This window comes from Bombina bombina, chromosome 2 (assembly GCF_027579735.1).
Source record: "Bombina bombina isolate aBomBom1 chromosome 2, aBomBom1.pri, whole genome shotgun sequence".
In the NCBI taxonomy this organism is placed as follows: Eukaryota; Metazoa; Chordata; class Amphibia; order Anura; family Bombinatoridae; genus Bombina; species Bombina bombina.
In genome coordinates, this window is record NC_069500.1 from 1,331,093,413 (window position 1) to 1,331,118,622 (window position 25,210).

Genomic DNA, 25,210 nt, shown 5'->3' on the forward strand with positions numbered 1-25,210 from the left:
CCTAGATTTAGAGTTCGGCGGTAGCCGTCAAAACCAGCGTTAGAGGCTCCTAACGCTGGTTTTGGGCGCCCGCTGGTATTTGGAGTCAGTCAGGAAAGGGTCTAACGCTCACTTTTCAGCCGCGACTTTTCCATACCGCAGATCCCCCTACGCCATTTGCGTAGCCTATCTTTTCAATGGGATCTTTCTAACGCTGGTATTTAGAGTCGTTTCTGCAGTGAGCGTTAGAGCTCTAACGACAAGATTCCAGCCGCCTGAAAATAGCAGGAGTTAAGAGCTTTCTGGCTAACGCCGGTTTCTAAAGCTCTTAACTACTGTACCCTAAAGTACACTAACACCCATAAACTACCTATGTACCCCTAAACCGAGGTCCCCCCACATCGCCGCCACTCGATTAAAATTTTTAACCCCTAATCTGCCGACCGCCACCTACGTTATACTTATGTACCCCTAATCTGCTGCCCCTAACACCGCCGACCCCTGTATTATATCTATTAACCCCTAACTTGCCCCCCACAACGTCGCCGCAAGCTACTTAAAATAATTAACCCCTAATCTTCCGACCGCAAATCGCCGCCACCTACGTTATCCCTATGTACCCCTAATCTGCTACCCCTAACATCGCCGACCCCTATGTTATATTTATTAACCCCTAATCTGCCCCCCACAACGTCGCCGACACCTACCTACACTTATTAACCCCTAATCTGCCGAGCGGACCTGAGCGCTACTATAATAAAGTTATTAACCCCTAATCCGCCTCACTAACCCTATCATAAATAGTATTAACCCCTAATCTGCCCTCCCTAACATCGCCGACACCTAACTTCAATTATTAACCCCTAATCTTCCGACCGGAGCTCACCGCTATTCTAATAAATGTATTAACCCCTAAAGCTAAGTCTAACCCTAACACTAACACCCCCCTAAGTTAAATATAATTTTTATCTAACGAAATAAATTAACTCTTATTAAATAAATAATTCCTATTTAAAGCTAAATACTTACCTGTAAAATACATCCTAATATAGCTACAATATAAATTATAATTATATTAAAGCTATTTTAGGATTAATATTTATTTTACAGGCAACTTTGTAATTATTTTAACCAGGTACAATAGCTATTAAATAGTTAAGAACTATTTAATAGTTACCTAGTTAAAATAATTACAAATTTACCTGTAAAATAAATCCTAACCTAAGATATAATTAAACCTAACACTACCCTATCAATAAAATAATTAAATAAACTACCTACAATTACCTACAATTAACCTAACACTACACTATCAATAAATTAATTAAACACAATTGCTACAAATAAATAAAATTAAATAAACTATCTAAAGTACAAAAAATAAAAAAGAACTAAGTTACAGAAAATAATAAAATATTTACAAACATAAGAAAAATATTACAACAATTTTAAACTAATTACACCTACTCTAAGCCCCCTAATAAAATAACAAAGCCCCCCAAAATAAAAAATTCCCTACCCTATTCTAAAATACAAATATTACAAGCTCTTTTACCTTACCAGCCCTGAACAGGGCCCTTTGCGGGGCATGCCCCAAGAATTTCAGCTCTTTTGCCTGTAAAAAAAAACATACTATACCCCCCCCCAACATTACAACCCACCACCCACATACCCCTAATCTAACCCAAACCCCCCTTAAATAAACCTAACACTACCCCCCTGATGATCTTCCTACCTTGTCTTCACCATGCCAGGTTCACCGATCCGTCCTGGCTCCAAGATCTTCATCCACCCCAAGCGGGGGCTAGACATCCACTGAAGAAGTCCAGAAGAGGGTCCAAAGTCTTCCTCCTATCCGGCAAGAAGAGGACATCCGGACCGGCAAACATCTTCTCCAAGCGGCATCTTCTATCTTCTTCCATCCGATGACGACCGGCTCCATCTTGAAGACGTCCAGCGCGGATCCATCCTCTTCTTCCGACGACTAGACGACGAATGACGGTTCCTTTAAGGGACGTCATCCAAGATGGCGTCCCTCGAATTCCGATTGGCTGATAGGATTCTATCAGCCAATCGGAATTAAGGTAGGAATTTTCTGATTGGCTGATGGAATCAGCCAATCAGAATATAGTTCAATCCGATTGGCTGATCCAATCAGCCAATCAGATTGAGCTCGCATTCTATTGGCTGATCGGAACAGCCAATAGAATGCGAGCTCAATCTGATTGGCTGATTGGATCAGCCAATCGGATTGAACTTGATTCTGATTGGCTGATTCCATCAGCCAATCAGAAAATTCCTACCTTAATTCCGATTGGCTGATAGAATCCTATCAGCCAATCGGAATTCGAGGGACGCCATCTTGGATGACGTCCCTTAAAGGAACCGTCATTCGTCGTCTAGTCGTCGGAAGAAGAGGATGGATCCGCGCTGGACGTCTTCAAGATGGAGCCGGTCGTCATCGGATGGAAGAAGATAGAAGATGCCGCTTGGAGAAGATGTTTGCCGGTCCGGATGTCCTCTTCTTGCCGGATAGGAGGAAGACTTTGGACCCTCTTCTGGACTTCTTCAGTGGATGTCTAGCCCCCGCTTGGGGTGGATGAAGATCTTGGAGCCAGGACGGATCGGTGAACCTGGCATGGTGAAGACAAGGTAGGAAGATCATCAGGGGGGTAGTGTTAGGTTTATTTAAGGGGGGTTTGGGTTAGATTAGGGGTATGTGGGTGGTGGGTTGTAATGTTGGGGGGGGGTATAGTATGTTTTTTTTTACAGGCAAAAGAGCTGAAATTCTTGGGGCATGCCCCGCAAAGGGCCCTGTTCAGGGCTGGTAAGGTAAAAGAGCTTGTAATATTTGTATTTTAGAATAGGGTAGGGAATTTTTTATTTTGGGGGGCTTTGTTATTTTATTAGGGGGCTTAGAGTAGGTGTAATTAGTTTAAAATTGTTGTAATATTTTTCTTATGTTTGTAAATATTTTATTATTTTCTGTAACTTAGTTCTTTTTTATTTTTTGTACTTTAGATAGTTTATTTAATTTTATTTATTTGTAGCAATTGTGTTTAATTAATTTATTGATAGTGTAGTGTTAGGTTAATTGTAGGTAATTGTAGGTAGTTTATTTAATTATTTTATTGATAGGGTAGTGTTAGGTTTAATTATATCTTAGGTTAGGATTTATTTTACAGGTAAATTTGTAATTATTTTAACTAGGTAACTATTAAATAGTTCTTAACTATTTAATAGCTATTGTACCTGGTTAAAATAATTACAAAGTTGCCTGTAAAATAAATATTAATCATAAAATAGCTATAATATAATTATAATTTATATTGTAGCTATATTAGGATGTATTTTACAGGTAAGTATTTAGCTTTAAATAGGAATTATTTATTTAATAAGAGTTAATTTATTTCGTTAGATAAAAATTATATTTAACTTAGGGGGGTGTTAGTGTTAGGGTTAGACTTAGCTTTAGGGGTTAATACATTTATTAGAATAGCGGTGAGCTCCGGTCGGAAGATTAGGGGTTAATAAGTGTAGGTAGGTGTCGGCGACGTTGTGGGGGGCAGATTAGGGGTTAATAAATATAACATAGGGGTCGGCGATGTTAGGGGTAGCAGATTAGGGGTACATAGGGATAACGTAGGTGGCGGCGATTTGCGGTCGGAAGATTAGGGGTTAATTATTTTAAGTAGCTTGCGGCGACGTTGTGGGGGGCAAGTTAGGGGTTAATAGATATAATACAGGGGTCGGCGGTGTTAGGGGCAGCAGATTAGGGGTACATAGGGATAACGTAGGTGGCGGCGGTTTACGGAGCGGCAGATTAGGGGTTAAAAGTGTAATGCAGGGGTCAGCGATAGCGGGGGCGGCAGATTAGGGGTTAATAAGTGTAAGGTTAGGGGTGTTTAGACTCGGGGTACATGTTAGGGTGTTAGGTGCAGACGTAGGAAGTGTTTCCCCATAGGAAACAATGGGGCTGCGTTAGGAGCTGAACGCTGCTTTTTTGCAGGTGTTAGGTTTTTTTTCAGCTCAAACAGTCCCATTGTTTCCTATGGGAGAATCGTGCACGAGCACGTTTTTGATGCCGGCCGCGTCCGTAAGCACCGCTGGTATCGAGAGTTGCATTTGCGGTAAAAATGCTCTACGCTCCTTTTTTGGAGCCTAACGCAGCATTTGTTTGAACTCTCGATACCAGAGTTAAATTTATGGTGCGGCCAGAAAAAAACCCGCGGAGCGTTAACAGCCCTTTTACCGCCGAACTCTAAATCTAGGCCTTAGTGTGCTGCTGCTTTCGGATGAGAAGGGCTCCTTCCACTACTGCTTGTTTTGCTGGCCCAGTGCAGACATTGGACTGTAACTTGAGCACGACATGCATATGGGCTGGACAAGAGGTTCGCATTGTATAAGGAACCACCCACTGTATGTGACTGGTATAGATAGACACGCAATGCTAGGAACACCTACTTTGTGTGACTTCTATATACACACTAGAATGGGAACACCCACACCATGATTGATATGTACACAATTTGCTGAGTGGTTGCTGGTATCATTTGTGAACTGTTCCCATTGAGTGACTGGTTTACAAAGTTTTTTGAGAATGTTTACAGTTTGGGGCTAGTATCATAGCTACCCTAGGTGAAGGCGCATTGCATGTAAGAGATTTATTCTATACAGCCTCCCTGTAAGAGTCTGGTTTGCACACAGTGTGCAGGGAACAGTTTCTGTGTGTTGCTTGTAAAAAGTCAGCATCATTCCACTGAGAAAGTGATACACACACAATATGCTATGTGAATACCCACTTGGTGTGACTGGGGTTACCAGCACCTTTCCAGAATTATGACACACTTATTTATACAATAACAAAATTATTTTTTTGAGGGGGCACAGCATTCCATTTGGGCAGTGACCTGCGGTGAGGTCAGAGGCTGGTGAGGCACTGGCAATGATACACCTGAGAAACATACACACATATATATATATATATATATATATATATATATATATATATATATATATACATACATACATATACATATACACAGACAGACACACTAACTCTCTCTCACACACACACACACTCTCTCTCTCTCACTCTCTCTCATGATACACCTGAGAAACACGTATATGAACCCAACAGAGGCATCTTAAATTTACAATTAAATTTGCAGGTTGCAGGTCTAATTTACTGCTATTATTGCATTTGATTAATTTTCTTGGTATCCTTTGTTGAAGGATATGCAGCAATGCACTACTGGGTGCTAACTGAACACATTCAATGAACCAATAACAAGAGGCATATATGTGCAGCCACCGATCAGCAGCTAGCTCTAAGTAGTATATTGCTACTCATGAGTCTACCTAGGTATGCTTTTTAAATGATACTAAAAGAAAAAAAAAAACAAATTAGATAACAGAAGTAAAATGTTTGCTATTGTATGTTTTATCTGAAACATGAAATAAATATTTTGTGTTTAATGCTCCTTTGACATTTTTAAACAAATTAACATAATTTTTACTGCAGATTTTCTCCAATAGTCAAACTCCACCCCCTGTTTGCCTTATTTGGAGAAGGATACGACAATCTGGGCTTTATTCCTCAAACAACAAGGCCACCCACTGTTACAAAGTTAGTATAAAGAGTTTTTCAGCTGTTATCCACTAAAGCCAATTAGGGACGATATGTAGCAGGTTTAGCCTTGAGAAGTCAGCAAGGTGCATTCCATGTTCTGATAATTAGAAATTGCTCAACATCCAGTACTAAATTACATGAGAAAGGGGGCAAAATATGTTTTTAAAATAGTGATGTTGCGAATAGTTCACCGGCGAATAGTTCCCGGCGAACATAGCATGTTCGCGTTCGCCGTGGCAGGCGAACATATGCGAAGTTCGATCTGCCCCCTATTCATCATCATTGAGTAAACTTTGACCCTGTACCTCACAGTCAGCAGGCACATTCCAGCCAATCAGCAGCAGACCCTCCCTCCCAGACCCTCCCACCTCCTGGACAGCATCCATTTTAGATTCATTCGGAAGCTGCATTCTTAGAGAGAGGAGGGACAGTGTAGCTGCTGCTGATTTAATAGGGAAATCGATAGCTAGGCTAGTGTATTCAGTGTCCACTGCAGTCCTGAAGGACTCATCTGATCTCTGCTGTAAGGACAGCACCCCAAAAAAACCCTTTTTAGGGCTAGAACATCAGTCTGCTTTTTTTTTCCCTGTGTAATCTAATTGCAGTTGCCTGCATGTGTGTCAGCTCACAGCGTATACTGTGCCTACTTGCCCAGTGCCACCACTCATATCTGGTGTAACAGTAGTGTACATTTAAAAAAAACAACACTTTTTTGACTGTGAAATAATAGCAGACAGCTGCCAGTACCCAAGATGGCCGCCAATAAGGCAGATGGGGAGGGTTAGAGAGCTGTTTTGGGGGGGATCAGGGAGGTTGGGGGCTAAGGGGGGATGCTACACCACAGCATATGTAAATATGCTATAAAAAATTATTATTTTTAAAAAAAACCTTTTATTTTAGTACTGGCAGACTTTCTGCCAGTACTTAAGATGGCGGGGACAATTGTGGGGTGGGGGAGGGAAGGGAGCTGTTTGGGAGGGATCAGGGGGTCTGATGTGTCAGGTGGGAGGCTGGTCTCTACACTAAAGCTAAAAGTAACCCTGCAAGCTCCCTACAAACTACCTAATAAACCCCTTCACTGCTAGCCATAATACACGTGTGATGCGCAGCAGCATTTAGCGGCCTTCTAATTACCAGAAAGCAAGGCCAAAGTCATATATGTCTGCTATTTCTGAACAAAGGGGATCCCAGAGAAGCATTTGCAACCATTTGTGCCATATTTGCATAAGCTGTTTGTAAATAATTTCAGTGAGAAACCTAAAATTGCAAAAAAAATTAAGTTTTTTTTACATTTGATCGCATTTGGCGGTGAAATGGTGGCATTAAATATACCAAAATGGGCCTAGATCAATACTTTGGGTTGTCTACTACACTAAACTTAAGCTAAAATTAACTCTACAAGCTCCCTACATGCTCCCTAATTAACCCCTTCACTGCTGGGCATAAAACACGTGTGGTGCGCAGTGGCATTTAGCAGCCTTCTAATTACCAAAAAGCAACGCCAAAGCCATATAAGTCTGCTATTTCTGATCAAAGGGGATCCCAGAGAAGCATTTACAACCATTTATGCCATAATTGCATAAGTTGTTTGTAAATAATATCTGTGAGAAACCTAAAGTTTGTGAAAAAGTGAACAATTTTTTTTTATTTGATCTCATTTGGCGGTGAAATGGTGGCATGAAATATACCAAAATGGGCCTAGATCAATACTTTGGGATGTCTTCTAAAAAAAATATATATACATGTCAAGGGATATTCAGGTATTCCTGACAGATATCAGGGTTCCAATGTAACTAGCGCTCATTTTGAAAAAAAGTGGTTTTGAAATAGCAAAGTGCTTCTTGTATTTATTTCCCTATAACTTGAAAAAAAAGAACATGTTAACATTGGGTAATTCTAAACTCAGGACAAAATTTAGAAACTATTTAGCATGGTTGTTTTTTGGTGGTTGTAGATGTGTAACAGATTTTGGGGGTCAAAGTTAGAAAAAGTGTGTTTTTTTTCCATTTTTTCCTCATATTTTATAATGTTAGGTGATTTATGCCCTTTATGGATTAAAACCAGACTCTGCATCAACTATGTAATTTTCCATGGGAGTTTTGCCATGGATCCCCCTCCGGCATGCCACAGTCCAGGTGTTAGTCCCCTTGAAACAACTTTTCCATCACTATTGTGGCCAGAAAGTGTCCCTGTGGGTTTTAAAATTCGCCTGCCTATTGAAGTCTATGGTGGTTCGCCCGTTCGCGAACATTTGCGGAAGTTTGCGTTCGCCGTTCGCGAACCCACATTTTTATGTTCGCGACATCACTATTTTTAAGATATTTTGGATTATGTCATGTTTAAACTCATTCCTTTATAGAAACAGGGTTTATGGGGGTTAGTCAAATATAAAGAGTATGTACTTTAAAAACCAATAGAGCTCAACGTTTAGGGCTAAATTACATGAGAATGGGCAAAATAAATAATAAAAATATATTGCAAAGTTGTTTTATTAATCATAACTGGAAAGCAATGCTTTTGTGTAGCTCTATCAATCTGTTTGGCCTGTCATGGGATTTCTAAACCTACAAATTTGGGAATGTGTGCAATATAGCAGTACTGTACAGTACACATTACCACATTTATAGATTCAGAAATCTGACAGGCCAAACAGATTGTTTAGTGACATTCTCAAATCATCCTAATGTGACACTATATGAGAGGCTTGACGCAGAGGTTTAAAAGACTCTTTTAGCCTTAGATGAAGCATGAAAATATGCAGTCACCTAACACAAATAAAGTATGAGGGAAAATGAAATTGAAAACACACCACCACCACCTTAGGTACAACAGAAGGCTGCAACTCACTGAGCCACAATATCGTACTTTCCTACCAGTCAGGGGGTTAAATACAAAGAAAATGCATGGCCTGAATACACAATATAAAACAGGATGTATAATAAAATGAATAATAATAAGACCAAAACATGCATACTTCTTTTTACCTGTATGTATTGCTGAGAGTGAGAGAGGGGACAGGAGAGAGAGGGGGACAGAGAGACAAAAAAGAGAGGGAGGGACAGAGAGACAAAAAAAAGAGAGAGAGAGGGTCAGAGAGACAAAAAAAGAGAGAGAGGGACAGAGAGAGAAAAAAAAAGAGAGAGAGGGACAGAGAGAGAAAAAAAAAGAGAGAGAGGGTCAGAGAGACAAAAAAAGAGAGAGGGACAGAGAGACAAAAAAAAAGAGAGAGAGGGCCAGAGAGACAAAAAAGAGAGAGAGGGACAGAGAGACAAAAAAAAGAGAGGGACAGAGAGACAAAAAAAGAGAGAGAGGGACAGAGAGACAAAAAAAGAGAGAGAGGGACAGAGAGACAAAAAAAAAGATAGGGACAGAGAGACACAAAAAGAGAGAGAGGGACAGAGAGACAGAGACAGAGAGACAAAAAGAGAGGGAGAGAGAGAGACAAAAAAGAGAGGTGGAGAGGGAGAGAGAGACAAAAAAGAGAGGTGGAGAGGGAGAAAGAGGGAGAGAAAGAGAGGGATAGAAAGGGAGAGAAAGGGAGAGAAAGAGAGGAATAGAGAGGCAGAGAAAGAGAGGAATAGAGAGACAGAGAAAGAGAGGAATAGAGAGGCAGAGAATGAGAGGAATAGAAGGGGAGTAAGGGAAAGAGGGGGAGAAAGAGAGGGAACAAGACAGTATTAAACCACTTCTGTAGTAAGTTTCTCTAAGCATGTCAAATTACATACTAAAGTGTAGGCTACAGGATCATGTTAGGTTCATATATATCTGATCAATCATATGCATGTTATACTCAGTTAACCCTTTATGGACTCATCAATTCCTCAACATTTAAATACAGTAAACTAATGGCTAGATGACGAGTTGTGCGGGAAGGTGAAAAAGCAGCGTTAACAGGTCCTAACACTGCTTTTTTACGCCCACTGGTATTACGAGTCACCGCACACTTGTTTGGCCTTACCGCAAACCGACTTACGTAAAGTTCGTAAACCCTTTTTTCTATGGGACTTCCATAGCGCTAGTCTGTCCTGGGAGGCCAAAAAGTGAGCAGTACACCCTATCCCGTCAAGATTCATACTGCATTTTAAAGTCAGTAGTTATGAGTTTTACACTACAACGCTGTAGCATAAAACTCATAACTAAAGTGCTAAAAAGTACACTAACACCCATAAACTACCTATTAACCCCTAAACCGAGGCCCTCCCGCATCGCAAACACTATAATAAAATTTTTAACCCCTAATCTGCCGCTCCGGACATCGCCACCACTAGAATAAACATATTAACCCCTAAACCGCTGCACTCCCGCCTTGCTAACACTAGTTAAATATTATTAACCCCTAATCTGCCGCCCCTAACATCGCCGCCACCTACATTATACTTATTAACCGCTAATCTTCCGCTCCGGACATCGCCGCCACCTACCTAAATTTATTAACCCCTAATCTGCCATCCCCAACGTCGCCGCCACTATTCTAAATTTATTAACTCTTTAAATCTAACTCTAACCCTAACACCCCCTAACAAATATAATTTAAATAAATCTAAATAAAATTGCTATCATTCGCTAAATTATTCCTATTTAAAACTAAATACTTACCTATAAAATAAACCCTAAACTAGCTACAATATAACTAATAGTTACATTGTATCTAGCTTAGGGTTTATTTTTATTTCACAGGCAAGTTTGTATTTATTTTAACTAGGTAGAATAGTTATTAAATAGTTATTAACTATTTATTAACTACCTAGCTAAAATAAATACAAATTTACCTGTAAAATAAAACCTAACCTATGTTTCAATAACACCTAACACTACACTATAATTAAATCAATTCCCTACATTAAATACAATTAAATAAATTAAATTAGCTAAATCACAAAAAAACAAAAACTAAATTACAGAAAATAAAAACAAATTACAGATCTTTAAATTAATTACACCTAATCTAAGAGCCCTATCAAAATAAAAAAGCCCACCCAAAATAAAAAAAAAAATCCTAGCCTAAACTAAACTACCAATAGCCCTTAAAAGGGCCTTTTGCAGGGCATTGCCCCAAAGAAATCAGCTTTTTTACATGTAAAAAAAATACAATCACCCCCACCAACAGTAAAACCCACCACCCACACAACCAACCCCCCAAATAAAAGCCTAACTAAAAAAAAACTAAGCTCCCCATTGCCCTGAAAAGGGCATTTGGATGGGCATTGCACTTAAAAGGGCATTTAGCTCTATTGCTGCCCAAAGCCCTAACCTAAAAAATAATCCCACCCAATACACATTTAAAAAATCCTAACACTAACCCCCGAAGATTCACTTACCGGGAGAAGTCTTCATCCAAGCGGCAAGATGTCCTCAACAAAGACGACAGAATTGGTCCTCCAGACGGGCAGAAGTCTTCATCCAGACGGCATCTTCTATCTTCATCCTTCTGATGCGGAGCGGCGCCATCTTCAAGACATCCAGCGCGGAGCATCCTCTTCAAACAACGGCTTCTTTGGAATGAATTTCTCTTTAAGTGACGTCATCCAAGATGGCGTCCCTTAGATTCCGATTGGCTGATAGAATTCTATCAGCCAATCAGAATTAAGGTAGAAAAAAATCCTATTGGCTGATGCAATCAGCCAATAGGATTGAACTTCAATCCTATTGGCTGATCTAATCAGCCAATAGGATTGAGCTTGCATTCTATTGGCTGATTGGAACAGCCAATAGAATGCCAGCTCAATCCTATTGGCTGATTGCATCAGCCAATAGGATTTTTTCTACCTTAATTCCGATTGGCTGATAGAATTCTATGATGACGTCACTTAAAGAGATATTCATTCCGAAGAAGCAGTCGTTTGAAGAGGATGCTCCGCGCCGGATGTCTTGAAGATGGAAGGATGAAGATAGAAGATGCCGCCTGGATGAAGACTTCTGCCCGTCTGGAGGACCACTTCTGCCCGCCTGGAGGACCACTTCTGCCGGCTTCGTTGAGGACATCTTGCCGCTTGGATGAAGACTTCTCCTGGAAAGTGAATCTTCGGGGGTTAGTGTTAGGATTTTTTAAGGGTGTATTGGGTGGGTTTATTTTTTAGGTTAGGGCTTTGGGCAGCAATAGAGCTGAATGCCCTTTTAAGGGCAATGCCCATCCAAATGACCTATGTGAAGTTGGCACCCCATGTTTGTAAAAACTGAATTAAAATATACCATTCGTTTGTGCTGCGTTTGTGCTGATTTGTGCCGCAAAAACCAACTTTTGTGCGGTTTGGTTTAGGAGATATTGCACATTATTTTTTTATGAAACCCCGCCCACTTTGCACCCCATGTTATGCAATTTTAAAAACAAATATACCATTTGTTTGTGCTGCGTTTGTGCTGGTTTGTGCCACAAAAACGAACGTTTGTGCCGGTTTGGTTTCGGAGATATAGCGCATTATATTTGTTGAAACTCCGCCCACTTTGCACCCCATGTTATGCAATTTTAAAAACAAATATACCATTTGTTTGTGCTGCGTTTGTGCTGGGTTGTGCTGCAAAAACAAACGTTTGTGCTGTTTTGGTTTCGGAGATATAGCGCATTATTTTTTATGAAACCCCGCCCACTTTGCACCCCATGTTATTCAATTTTAAAAACAAATATACCATTTGTTTGTGCTGATTTGTGCCGCAAAAACTAACGTTTGTGCCGGTTTGGTTTAGGAGATATTGCACATTATTTTTTTATGAAACCCCGCCCACTTTTCACCCCATGTTATGCAATTTTAAAAACAAATATACCATTTGTTTGTGCTGCGTTTGTGCTAGTTTGTGCCGCAAAAATGAACGTTTGTGCCGGTTTGGTTTCGGAGATATAGCGCATTATATTTGCTGAAACTACGCCCACTTTGCACCCCATGTTATGCAATTTTAAAAACAAATATACCATTTGTTTGTGCTGCGTTTGTGCTGATTTGTGCTGCAAAAATGAACGTTTGTGCCATTTTGGTTTCGGAGATATAGCGCATTATTTTTTATGAACCCCGCCCACTTTGCACCCCATGTTATGCAATTTTAAAAACAAATATACCATTCGTTTGTGCTGCATTTGTGCTGATTTGTGCAGCAAAAACGAACGTTTGTGCCGGTTTGGTTTAGGAGATATTGCGCATTATTTTTTTATGAAACCCCGCCCACTTTGCACCCCATGTTATGCAATTTTAAAAACAAATATACCATTTGTTTGTGCTGCGTTTGTGCTGATTTGTGCCGCAAAAATTAATGTTTGTGCCGGTTTGGTTTCGGAGATATAGCGCATTATATTTACTGAAACTCCGCCCACTTTGCACCCCATGTTATGCAATTTTAAAAACAAATATACCATTGGTTTGTGCTGCGTTTGTGCTGATTTGTGCCGTAAAAACGAACGTTTGTGCCATTTTGGTTTCAGAGATATAGCGCATTATTTTTTATGAACCCCGCCCACTTTGCACCCCATGTTATTCAATTTTGAAAACAAATATACCATTCGTTTGTGCTGCGTTTGTGCTGATTTGTGCAACAAAAACTAACGTTTGTGCCGGTTTGGTTTAGGAGATATTGCGCATTATTTTTTTATGAAACCCGCCTACTTTGCACCCCATGTTATGCAATTTTAAAAAATAATATACCATTTGTTTGTGCTGCGTTTGTGCTGATTTGTGCCACAAAAACAAATGTTTGTGCCGGTTTGGTTTCGGAGAAATTGTGCATTATGTGTACATGTACTCTTTGATTCAAAAGTATTATAACAACAAAAATGTTTGTAAGTACAAATAGAATTATAAAACTTTGGGGTATACAAAAGAACAGATGTGACTTCCACACCAGAAAAATATATTTAAGAACATATGGGGGAGATTACATCCCTGGCAACTGGAAAAAAAACCTGTTTCAGTTTTCTATGCAGCGCAGCAGTGTAGCTGCTCAGTGCAACAGTCTAGTTACGCTGCATAGAAAACTAGTGAGACAATTTTTTCCCCATCGCCAGGGATGTAATGCCCCCCTAAATGTTTTTTTTTTTTTTTTTAAAAAGCGACTAAAAATAATTGACTTATGTAAGAAAACTTGCTTGAGTGCTTTTAAGCGCTTGTTAAATCTAAGCAAGTTAATATTGGGCTGTCTGTGGTTAACATGACATTACAGGCGATTAATATGGCAACAAAGAGGTTCAATTGGCTAAAGGAGATTTATTAGACCTAATGGGGTTGAAGAGGGCTTTACTGCAATTTAATTGAAAATTTCCTTTTTCAATTAAGTAGTGGGTTTCTACTTATTCACTTTGCAGTTAAATTACTTAAAGGGACACTAAACCCAAATTTTTCATTTGTGTTTCAGATAGAGCATGAAATTGTAAGCAACTTTACTCCTATTATCAAATTTTCTTCATTCTCTTGGAATCTTTATTTGAAATGCAAGAATGTAAGTTTAGATGTTGGCCCATTTTTGGTAAACAACCTGGGTTGTCCTTGCTGATTGGTGGATAAATTCATACACCAATAAAAAAAGTGCTATCCAGAGTTCTGAACCCAAAAAAAGCTTAGATGCCTTCTTTTTTTAAAAAAATAGCAAGAGAATGAAGAAAAATTGATAATAGGAGTAAATTAGAAAGTTGCTTAAAATGGCATGCGCTATCTGAATCACGAAAGACAAAAATTGGGTTCAGTGTCCCTTTAACCCCTTAATGACCGGACCATTTTTCAATTTTCTTACCATTAATGACAATGGCTATTTTTACATTTCTGCAGTGTTTGCGTTTAGCTGTAATTTTCCTCTTACTCGTTTACTGTACCCACACATATTATATACAGTTTTTCTCGTCATTAAATGGACTTTCTAAAGATACCATTATTTTCATCATATCTTATAATTTACTAAAAAAAAAAGATAAAATATGAGGAAAAAATGGAAAAAAACACACTTTTTCTAACTTTGACCCCCAAAATCTGTTACACATCTACAATCACCAAAAAACACCCATGCTAAATAGTTTATAAATTTTGTCCTGAGTTTAGAAATACCCAATGTTTACATGTTCTTTGCTTTTTTTGCAATTTATGGGGCAATAAAAACAAGTAGCACTTTGCTATTTCCAAACCATTTTTTTTCAAAATTAGCGCTAGTTACTTTGGAACCCTGATATCTGTCAGGAATACCTGAATATCCCTTGACATATATATATTTTGTTTTAGAAGACATCCCAATGTATTGATCTAGGCCCATTTTGGTATATTTCATGCCACCATTTCACCGCCAAATGCGATAAAAAAAAGTTCACTTTTTCACAAATTTTGTCACAAACTTTAGGTTTCCCACTAAAATTATTTACAAACAGCTTCTGCAATTATGGCACAAATGGTTGTAAATGCTTCTCTGGGATCCCCTTTTTCAGAAATAACAGACTTATATGGCTTTGTGGTTGCTTTTTGGTAATTAGAAGGCCGCTAAATGCCGCTGCGCACCACACATGTTTTATGCCCAGGAGTGAAGGGGTTAATTAGGGAGCTTGTAGGGAGCTTGTAGGGTTAATTTTAGCTTTAGTGTAGTGTAGTAGACAACCCCAAGTATTGATCTAGGTCCATTTTGGTATATTTTATGCCACCATTTCACCGCCAAATGCGAGCAAATAAAAAAAAAAACTTTACATTTTTCACAATTTTAGGTTTCTCACTGAAATTATTTACAAACAGCTTGTGCTATTATGGCAGAAATTGTTGTAAAAGCTTCTCTGGGATCCCCTTTGTTCAGAAATAGCAGACTTATATGGCTTTGGCGTTGCTTTTTGGTAATTAGAAGGCCGCTAAATGCTGCTGCGCACCACACGTGAATTATGCCCAGCAGTGAAGGGGTTAAATTAGGTAGCTTGTAGGGAGCTTGCAGGGTTAATTTTAGAGATCAGCCTCCCACCTGACACATCCCACCCCCTGATCCCTCCCAAACAGCTCTCTTCCCTCCCCCAGTACACAATTGTTACCGCCATCTTAAGTACTGGCAGAAAGTCTGCCAGTACTAAATAAAAGATTTTTTTTTTTTTTTTTTAAATAAAAATGATAAAATATTTTAGTTGTGATGGACCCCTGCCTTAGCACCAACCTCCCTGATCCCCCCTCCAGCTCTCTAACCCTCTCCCCTACCTAATTACCGCCATCTTGGGTACTGGCAGCTGTCTGCCAGTACTCAGTTTGGCCCCACAAACCAAACTATTTTAATTTTATTTATAACTTTTATTTGTATTTTTAATTATTTCTGTAGTGTAGCAGCCCCCCCCCACAATACACCCACCCCCTCCCCCTCCCAGATCCTTTTATATGTAAAAAAAAAAATAACTTTTTTTCCCCTTCCTTCCTTCATTGGTGTCAGTGTGGCTAATGCGCGCACGTCCACGCGCGCCCACGTGCACGCATCGTGCACGCGCGTATACACGCTACCTCCTCCCACCGGACAACGGCACCATCGGCACCATCACTACCGGTGCACAGAGGGCCACAGAGTGGCTCTCTCTGCATCGGAGGCTTGTAAAGGGATATTGCAGGATGCCTCCATATTGAGGCATCACTGCAATACCCTCAGAGCTGCTGGAAGCGATTGTGATCACTTCCAGCACTCTGTTAGACAACTGACGTACCAGGTACGTCTATTGTCATTAACAGTTAGTTTTTGCATAACGTACCTGGTACGTCAGTTGTCATTAAGGGGTTAAGCTATGGTTTGGGCTTCTTCCAATCTATTACTCTTCAATAACCCCATGTATGCCGTATAAACTGGTATGTTACCATGTTAATCCTTTAATGCCCAGGGCTGGATTTACATTTCGGGCACCCATAGGCACAGAGTGCACTATACAGAGTACATCCCCCTTGTTTTCTGTTACCGGCGTCTTCCGTGGTGCCAATGAAACGCCTGCCTGTGCTGGACAGACTTTTTAATGGGCAGCCTACACCGAGGTCCCTCTCTGCCCCAACGGAAGCTGCCGGTCATGGAAAAGAAGGAGGTGCGCTCTTAATAGTGTTCTATATAGAGGGCACCCTCCTTGTTGTTGCCGGTGTTCTGTTGAATTAATTGACAGAACACCAGCAATTAGGCACGGCTCCCCTCTATGGAGGGTGCCTGTAGGCACATGCCTACTCTGCCTCATTAAAAATCTGGCCTTGTAAATGCCACATTAACCTCTCTGGTGCAATATTAACCCTCTTACATTTTACTTTCTGGTGCAGTGTAAAAGGGACAGTATACACCAATTTTCATATAACTGCATGTAATAGACACTATTATAAAGCATAATAAGCACAGATACTGATATAAAAATCCGGAATAAAACCATTTAAAAACTTACTTAGAAGCTTCCAGTTTAGCTCTGTTTAAAAGGTTACTGGAGCACCCATTGCAAGTGGGAATTATCAGACACTCCCCCTCCCCCTTCCTTTCCATATGAAAAGACCCTTTACACAAACAGAAGCAAGGTGGAGTAGGTATACTTCGGTATTCTCCTAAAACTTTGGGGCTTGGTTAGGAGTCTAAAAATCAGAGCAATGTTATTTAAGAATAAGCAAAAACTATCAGTTTAAAAAAAAAAACTTTATGGGCTATATAAATAGATCATCTACAAAACATTTATGCAAAGAAAAAATGTGTATAATGTCCCTTTAATCACTGGTGTTCTATATTTCCCTTAACACAACACAACACAAATGTTCGTTTTTGCGGCACAAATCAGCACAAACACAGCACAAACAATCAGTATATTTGTTTTTAAAATTGAATAACATGGGGTGCAAAGTGGGCAGGGTTTCATAAAAAATAATGCGCTATATCTCCGAAACCAACATGGGGTGCAAAGTGCGCGTGGTTCATAAAAAATAATGTGCTATATCTCCGAAACCAAAATAGCACAAACGTTCGTTTTTGTGGCACAAATCAGCACAAACACAGCACAAACTAATGGTATATTTGTTTTTAAAATTGCATAACATGGGGTGCAAAGTGGGCGGAGTTTCAGCAAATATAATGCGCTATATCTCCGAAAACAAACCGGCACAAACGTTCGTTTTTGCGGCACAAACCAGCACAAACGCAGCACAAACAAATGGTATATTTGTTTTTAAAATTGAATAACATGGGGTGCAAAGTGGGCGGGGTTTCATAAAAAATAATGCGCTATATCTCCTAAACCAAAACAGCACAAACGTTCGTTTTTGCAGCACAAATCAGCACAAACGCAGCACAAACAAATGGTATATTTGTTTTTAAAATTGCATAACATAGGGTGCAAAGTGGGCGGAGTTTCAGCAAATATAATGCGCTATATCTCCGAAACCAAACTGGCACAAACATTCCTTTTGGCGGCACAAACCAGCACAAATGCAGCACAAACAAATGGTATATTTGTTTTTAAAATTGCATAACATGGGGTGCAAAGTGGGCGGAGTTTCAGAAAATATAAAGTGCTATATCTCTGAAAACAAACCGGCACAAACGTTCGTTTTTGCGGCACAAACCAGCACAAACGCAGCACAAACAAATGATATATTTGTTTTTAAAATTGCATAACATGGGGTGCAAAGTGGGCGGGGTTTCATAAAAAATAATGTGCAATATCTCCTAAACCAAACCGGCACAAACGTTAGTTTTTGCGGCACAAATCAGCACAAACGCAGCACAAACGAATGGTATATTTGTTTTTAAAATTGAATAACATGGGGTGCAAAGTGGGCGGGGTTTCATAACAAATAATGCGCTATATCTCCGAAACCAAAACAGCACAAATGTTCGTTTTTGCAGCACAAATCAGCACAAATGCAGCACAAACAAATGGTATATTTGTTTTTAAAATTGCATAACATGGGGTGCAAAGTGGGCGGAGTTTCAGCAAATATAATGCGCTATATCTCCGAAACCAAACTGGCACAAACGTTCGTTTTTGCGGCACAAACCAGCACAAACGCAGCACAAACAAATGGTATATTTGTTTTTAAAATTGCATAACATGGGGTGCAAAGTGGGCGGGGTTTCATAAAAAAATAATGTGCAATATCTCCTAAACCAAACCGGCACAAACGTTGGTTTTTGCGGCACAAATCAGCACAAACGCAGCACAAACGAATGGTATATTTTAATTCGGTTTTTACAAACATGGGGTGCCAACTTCCCATAGGTATCCAAATGCCCTTTTCAGGGCAATGGGGAGCTTAGTTTTTTTTAGTTAGGTTTTTATTTGGGGAGTTGGTTGTGTGGGTGGTGGGTTTTACTATTGGGGGGGTGTTTGTATTTTTTTTACAGGTAAAAGAGCTGATTTCTTTGGGGCAATGCCCCACAAAAGGCCCTTTTAAGGGCTTTTTTATTTTAATAGGGCTCTTAGATTAGGTGTAATTAGTTTAAAGATCTGTAATTTGTTTTTTATTTTCTGTAATTTAGTGGGGGTTTTTTGTGATTTAGCTAATTTAATTTATTTAATTGTATTTAATGTAGGTCATTTATTTAATTGTAGTATAGTGTTAGGTGTTATTGTAACATAGGTTAGGTTTTATTTTACAGGTAAATTTGTATTTATTTTAGCTAGGTAGTTATTAAATAGTTAATAACTATTCAGTAACTATTCTACCTAGTTAAAATCAATACAAACTTGCCTGTAAAATAAAAATAAACCCTAAGCGAGATACAATGTAACTATTAGTTATATTGTAGCTAGCTTAGGGTTTATTTTACAAGTAAGTATTTAGTTTTAAATAGGAATAGTTTAGTTAATGATAGTAATTGTTATTTAGATTTATTTAAATTATATTTAAGTTAGGAGGTGTTAGGGTTAGACTTAGATTTAGGGGTTAATACATTTAATATAGTGGCGGCGATTAGGGGTTAATAAAAATAATGTAGTTGTCGGCGATGTTGGGGCAGCAGATTAGGGGTTAATAAGTATAATGTAGGTAGCGGCGATGTCCGGAGCGGCAGATTAGGGGTTAATAAGTATAATGCAGGTGTCGGCGATGTCGGGGGTGGCAGATTAGGGGTTAATAAGTGTAAGATTAAGGGTGTTTAGACTCGGGGTTCATGTTAGGGTGTTAGGTGTAAACATAAAATGTGTTTCCCCATAGGAATCAATGGGGCTGCATTATTGATTTTTACGCTGCTTTTTTTGCAGGTGTTATACTTTTTCTCAGCCGGCTCTCCCCATTGATGTCTATGGGGAAATCGTCCACGAGCACGTACAACCAGCTCACTGCTGATTTAAGCAGCGTTGGTATTGAAGTGCAGGTCAATTTTGCTCCATGCTCACTTCTTGCCTGTTAACGCCGGGTTTGTAAAAACCCTTAATACCAGCACTGCAGGTAAGTGAGAAGTGAGAAAAAACTGCTCGTTAGCACCGCACAGATCATAACGCAAAACTCGTAATCTAGGCGATAGCAAGTAAAAAAAAAAGTTTGTGTACAAAAGTGCAGCAATCCTGCCTGCAGAAGCTGCATAGAACCTCTTGTATGCTATATACACAGTATTTGTTTGTGGATGTGAGATGGCATGGATTAGTGTAGATGGCAGGGATGAATTTCTATGCAACTTTACCCTTCAGTAAAATCTCCTACTCTGCAGTGATACAAACTGACAGGCTGTTGAGAAATCTCAGTAGCATTCCAGTGGGGATGTTTCAAGGAGGGACTAACAACTCAGGGGCTCTGACAGGGAGTGAGTGAGAAACGGCAAGCAGCAGCAGTTTGCAAACACACACACCATGCTAATGAATGACAAGCTGAATTTCAATAGGGATCGTTCCAAGTAGAAAGGAAGTAATTAGTGCAGGGTCTTTGCAGAGTTCTGCTGCCTGTCGTTTCTCACTGACTCCCTGACAGACACCACATAATGACAAGCTGGCAGCTGCATTCCAATAGGGATCATTCCAAGTAGGAATAATAGTGCAGGGAGTAAGTGAGAAGCGGCAGACAGCAGCAGTCTGCATACACACACCACGCTGAGTAATATTGCAGTCACATACCCCAGGATGTTAAACAGAGAGCCTCAGTACAGACACAACCACCCTCTTCTGCTGCATTATGTTGGTGAAATGAAGTGTGTCACTGAGCGCCTACTACAATGAAGACCCTTAGCTCTAATATATTGACCCCTAGCGGTCAAGAAATGTGGAAAAATCATCAACCATCACATATACATTCTAAATTTGACATAACTCCTGGATGTGTGACTGTTCCATACTAATTTGAACAAACATTTTTTCTTTTCTTTTTTCACTTGACTTTTTACATCATGGATCACAATTCCTTTTTATTTTGATCACTGGATTGTATTTGCACAATTGTGAAGACCACATTTTTACTGTTCAATATTTTTACTGTTTATTATTTTTACTGTTTATCAGTTATGAAGACAGATTGTATTTAGATATGCACCGTTTTTGAACTTTTACTGGATTTTTTACCGTTTACACTGTTCTCTGCTTATCGTTTTTAAGTGCAGTTTTTTCACTATTTTTCAAAAATCATTGTTTGGTTTTTTAACACGCCATTGACTTTGACACATATTATTTCACATTAAGTTTATTATACAATTTTTCCAATCAAGCATTTATACCTTTCTTCATACGCCTAACATATAACGAATTTCTGAAAATATTAGGATAAGACACATTAAATCCCTTAGATATAAGGCGAACCAGAAAATAAAGAACACCGCTCCAACACGACCATAGGTCTACATATAGGAAATTCATTTTTTTATTTGTATATTTTACCATTGTAAACTCTTGCTGTCTCCCAAGAATTTGGCTTTTTAAATCATTGTAAAATCTTGGATCCTCGATTATTTGTTTTAATCAACATTGTTTTTAAAATTGTCAAAACTGTTTATATCCTTCATTAAATTTGTCCAAACTGTTACATTGTTTTAAATCTTTTATTCAAATGCAACTGTTTGAATAAAATTAATTGCATATTGTTCAGACCCTGCCATTGTTTTTTGCTGCATTATGTTGCCCATGTGCTCAGTGCTGGAGTGGTATTAGACTTCAATCTTCCCGTGCCAGAATAACACGCCTCCTCCAAGCTGACAGGCTCCACAAGAAGGGGCCTATTTATCAAGACGTCAACCGCAAATATGCTGGAATTCCGCAGCTTAATTGTGGAGACCTTGATTCTCCATATTTATGAAAGCCTACAGACCGCCAAAAGTAGAATTTTGTGACGTAACATACGATCCGCCGGTCTCAGTCCGACACAGATCGATGCTTACGTCATTACAGATGTTCCGATGGCAAATTCTGCACTATCTGACTACTTTTGGAAGTTAACAAATATCCACCAGGTACGCTCGCCACTATTCCGGCCCAGCGTAACAGCCAATAGGATTGAGCTCGCATTCTATTGGCTGTTCCAATCAGCCAATAGGATTGAAGTTCAATCCTATTGACTGATTGCATCAGCCAATAGGATTTTTTCTACCTTAATTCCGATTGACTGATAATGTAGTAAATGATAGTAATTTTATTTATATTTATTTAAATTATATTTAAGTTAGGGGGTGTTAGGGTTAGAATTAGGTTTAGGGGTTAATAAATTTAATATAGTGGCGGCGCCGTTGGGGACGGCAGATTTGGGGTTAATAACATAATGTAGGTGGTGACGGTGTAGGGGACGGCAGATTAGGGGTTAATAACATAATGTAGGTGGCAGCGGTGTAGGGGGCGGCAGATTAAGGGTTAATAACATAATGTAGGTGACGGCGGTGTAGGGGGCGGCAGATTAGGGGTTAATAAGTATAATGTAGGTGGCGCTGGGCTCCGGGAGTGGTGGTTTAGGGGTTAATAACTTTATTTAGTTGCGGCGGTGTCCGGCGGGATAGGGGTAAAACAGTATAGTATAGTGTGGGTTTTTAGTGACAGGGTACCAATAAAGCTGGGAAAAAGCCGAAGAGCAGCGAGAAAGATGACTGTTAACAACAGTCCGCTGCTCATCGCGCCGTACTTGGTGCGCAGCTTTTTGACAGCTTTTTTGGTAACTTTGGAGAACGTATTCAGGTCAGCGGCAGCGATGTTAGGCGATCTTAGGCAAGCATATTGGTGCCGGAGAATGCAAGTAAGTTGACAGGTTGATAAATAGGGGCCGAAGAGTGATGTCACTGACTGAGACCTGATTGGCACCAGTGTCCAGAGGCTGCATTGGACATCAGCCTCTAATAGGCCGCGTTCAAACAGCGCTCCAATCGAACTGGGACTCGCTTGGAGCATTTTCTGCACACTTGCAAGTGAGAGACTGGGCGTTTTTTGAGCGCTCTGCTGAGGTAAGTCCCAGCGCTTCCAGCGTGCTGGAAAAGCTGGGACTTTTCAGAGCAAGCTCAGACGCTTGGCAACATGGCAGCCTCCACACACGTGTTGCTGTGGAGGCTGCCATGTTTTTATAAGCAGCAGAGGAGGGACAGGTGAGGCGGAAAAGTCTGACAACAGCATTTAGTACAGGGCAAAGTGGAGATAGGTTACTTAACGTATCTCCACTTTGCCCTATACTAAATGCGGCTGTCAGGTTTATCCAGTGTTATGCAGAGAATGGTTTCCCCAGTGAATATGTGTAGAAAACAGACAACATTAAATGTGCCATGTTGATCACAATTATACATTTGCGCTGCCCTTTCTAACGCATTTCATGCAATGTAATGAACAAGCAGATGTTGACAACAGACATAATAATCGCCTTTGGCAATTAAACTTCTGGGTTTAATTATTAGAGCACCAGTGTTTCTGGTTTCCCCTGCCTCTCCGCAAACATTGGAACTCTGACCCACCTCCATTCAGCTGCTCTCAGCTCAGCCCCTGTAGCTTAACCTGCCCCACAGGGCCGTCTTTAACACAGGGCAAAGGGGGCAGCTGCCCAGGACCCAGTTTCTGTTGAAGGGCCCAAGAGTCCTAAAAAAAAATATATATATAAACTGTGCCAGACCGTGCCGGTGTCATGTGACATGCCAAGCTATTGCCATGTGCTGTTTTAGATGTGCACTGTGCAGCACTGAATGCAAAGCCCTAACTCGGCATTCAGCCATTCCCACTGCATCAGAAAAGGTCCTACTGGGGTTACCACTGTTACCAGGTCACTGCTCTGGTGGTGTGGATTGTTTCTGGGTAGGGCTGACTGTAGACGCATGCAGCAGAAAGCTGGAGTGGCAAGGACGTGAGGATTGAGCATCTGTGCAGCTGCATACACTGCTCTCTTCAGTCTTGAGGCTGTGTGACTCATCTCACACTGTATCCATGCAGCCTTGGGCAGACAGCATCCAGTCTACTGGTCCCCTTAGCCCTGCTCTTTCTGCTGTGGCCCTAAGATCAACTAACTGTAGTTTGTTAGGGGAACAGTGCTTTGTAGAAAGGTGTCAGTGGGAAGAATAAGTGAGTGCACGCATGCCCCTCCCCATGCAGCATTGTCTAGTGCAGGGTGAGAGGGAGCTTGTTCCTGGCAAAGAAGTGACATGTGCTGCTGTGGCTGATGTATAGTGTCATGCTGATACTTCACACATTAATGTAAGGTTTATTTTTATAGTTTTTGTTTTCTCTCTGTCTCAGATTTTACAGCTTCTCATAGTAGTTCTGCTGTTCCAGTCAGTAAACTTATATTTGTCTGCACCTCCATGCTTCCTCCTCAGTCTTTACCTTGCTTTGCTACTGTTGGCTGCCCTAAATCTCTTTAACCAGCTAACCTCACACCAGAATCACATTCAAAAGAATATTAAATGAATCCACAGTGGAGGGATTTATATATTTATTTACTTAGTACTCCTTAAATCCAGTTTCACATATTGCAATTTATTTAATTTTTTTAAATGATTAGCCCAGCAGTGGATGATCCACTGCTGGGCTAATAATTAAAAAAAAAATTGATTTAGTTGTTTTCTGGGATGTTGGGGTGGAGAGCGAAATTGCATGGGGGGGGGCAGTGCCCAAGAAAATTTTTGCCCAGGGTCCAGTCAATATTAAAGATGGCCCTGCTGCCCCATGTGAGTGATGGGAGCTGTAGCCCTTATATCTTTATTTATTATTAGCTGAATGGGGCAGGATAAGCTACAGGGGCTGAGCTGAGAGCAGCTGAATGGAGGTGGGTCGGAGTTCCGATGTTTGCCGAGAGGCAGGGAAACCAGAAACACTGGGGAAACCATTCTCGGCATAACAACGGTGTTGTGTAACAATGCTACAAGGGAGCTTAGAAAAAACGTTCGCATGCGCAAAGTCCATTATTGTGCAGCAGATCCCTTTGCGCATGCAAACGTTTTTTCTAAGCTCCCTTGCTTGTAACGTCATCTAGCGCCACGTCATCGCTGGAAATGAAGTGCCTTCACTAGCTCCTGAGCTCTGCCCGAACGTGACCTTAGAAGTGTATGCGCACCACTGGGTGGGGCTAGCTCTCGGCTCAAAAAATGAATTAGCAAGATATCCATGCTGCGTAATGGAAGGGCAGCTGAACGGCTCACAGCCTTTCCATTGCGCAACATGGATATGGATGGATTGCAGGCACTGCCAGGCAGGCTGCCTTGTATCATGGAGGCGGAGTTGGCAGCAGTGGGGGGGAGGGGGGGCTTACCTTAGGGTATGTAAAAAATTTATATATATATATATATATATAT